Genomic DNA, 1,733 nt, shown 5'->3' with positions numbered 1-1,733 from the left:
ATTGTTCTATATCTTCAAAATCTTAGTTTTCCCAATTAATAAATGAGCAAAGGACACCACCAGGCAGTTTTTATAGGAAGAAATCCAAGCTTTCAATACCCATGTGAAAAAATGCCGAGTCACTGATTAGAGAAATGCAAACTAAAGCAACCCTGAGGTTCTACCTCAAGACAAAAATCAATAAAAAAGGAAAATAACAAATGTTGGAGGGGCTGCAGGGAAACTGTCAATTCACAATATAGTCTCCTATCCTTATTCTACATTAGGGTTTCACATTTGAATTTTAGTTTTTACAACCATGCTTCAAATAGGATCATAATTTAGTCCTGAACACATTTCCAACTGCAGCACACATAATCAATTTCCAACTATAGCTTGTTTTCCCCTCAAGTCTGAAAACATCAATGCTAAACTAGTTGCTGTGTTTCAGGCTTCACAGCTTAAATCCATTCTAATATTGGAGTCCACAGTTCTGATGTGAAATAAGCCTTCCATATAGTTGAATTTCTTCACCATAAGAATCCTATTAAGACCCAGTTTCAGTGACTGTTGGAAGATGAGCAATTTTGTAACAACTGTGCTTCAACTGACATGCAGTATTCCCAGACAATAGTCCACTTCAACTTCTGAACATTTGGTTTAGAACAGTTGTTTTATGAGTATTCCGTTAGGCACTTTGCTATAAGTTCCTGCCAGAAGGTCAGATCTCTGCAGTTTGATCTTGGAATGTTTCTGAAGACATTCTACTCCTTCTGTCCATTTTATAAATTCTATAAACTTCTAAAAATTCTATAAATTTCTGTGCTTAAATCTCCAGTGCATTTATAGACAATGCCAATACAGAAAGCTTTGCTTTATAAAACATAATCCTACAGTGGCGTGCCTTAAGAGGAGCTTCTAGTCTTCCAAAACTCAGGTTCTTTATCCTTTCAAATGGCAAGTTTTCATGAATGAGTGAATAATAGAGCAGTAGAAACTGTAAGGCAGCAGTAGCTTTGACCTCCCAATACACTTTCTCTAATACAATCTCTTCCATTTTCATCAGGTCAGAAGCTGTGAATTGGTATTGGCTTATTTGGATCAAATCAGTAGCAGATGGGACATTTCTGTCTTCCTCTGTTGATTTCACAGCCAGATAGAAGCAACTTAACCCCACACATCCAAGATGTTTGGGCTGTACCTTCATTTTGGATAGAAATCTGTCCATTAAATTCACAGCTAGAGAAAAAGTCTCCTTGTCAAAACCAAAAAACTGAATTAGACTGAGAAAGTCTTTCACTTCCGAAGGCCATTGTCATGAGCAGATTCAATTAGTCTCAAGCCACAGACTTTTAGCTGACATCTGGGCTCCTGTTCCAACAGAACATTCAGTTGGTGAAATAGTTTCTGAGCTTCAGTTGTTACCAGTGCCTTTGTCATCTTGAGCTCCTCGAGGCAGCTCTTCCCCTGGAGCAAGCTTCTCCTCTGGAACCTGTCTTCCCTTCACCCTGAAAAATTAGTCCAAATGTCCCAGACAGCTAGGGAACTATTTTGGGGAGAGGAGAGGAGCTATGGGGGAAGGGGGTGGGCAGAGATGATGGAGGGGGTTGCTCCCAATTCTGTTTTTAAAGGAGTTCTTTTTCTATAGTGAATTTTTGTACCTCTTTTACCACTAGGCCAATTTTTTTTAAGGTGTTATTTTCTTCAGTATTTTTTTTTGTTCTTGTTTAACCAAACTGTTAATTCTCTTTTCA

General features: G+C 38.1%; 1 pseudogene; it reads right to left on the bottom strand.

The window, feature by feature from the left end:
- Positions 1-433: 433 nt before the first annotated feature.
- Positions 434-1,419, bottom strand: LOC114048741 (annotated as a pseudogene).
- Between the last annotated feature and the right edge of the window lie 314 nt (positions 1,420-1,733).

Source organism: Vombatus ursinus, unplaced genomic scaffold, assembly GCF_900497805.2.
Source record: "Vombatus ursinus unplaced genomic scaffold, bare-nosed wombat genome assembly UNPS02014794.1, whole genome shotgun sequence".
Classification (NCBI taxonomy): domain Eukaryota; kingdom Metazoa; phylum Chordata; class Mammalia; order Diprotodontia; family Vombatidae; genus Vombatus; species Vombatus ursinus.
The sequence above is the reverse complement of the archived record's forward strand: the minus strand, read 5'-3'. Positions and strand labels throughout refer to the sequence as shown.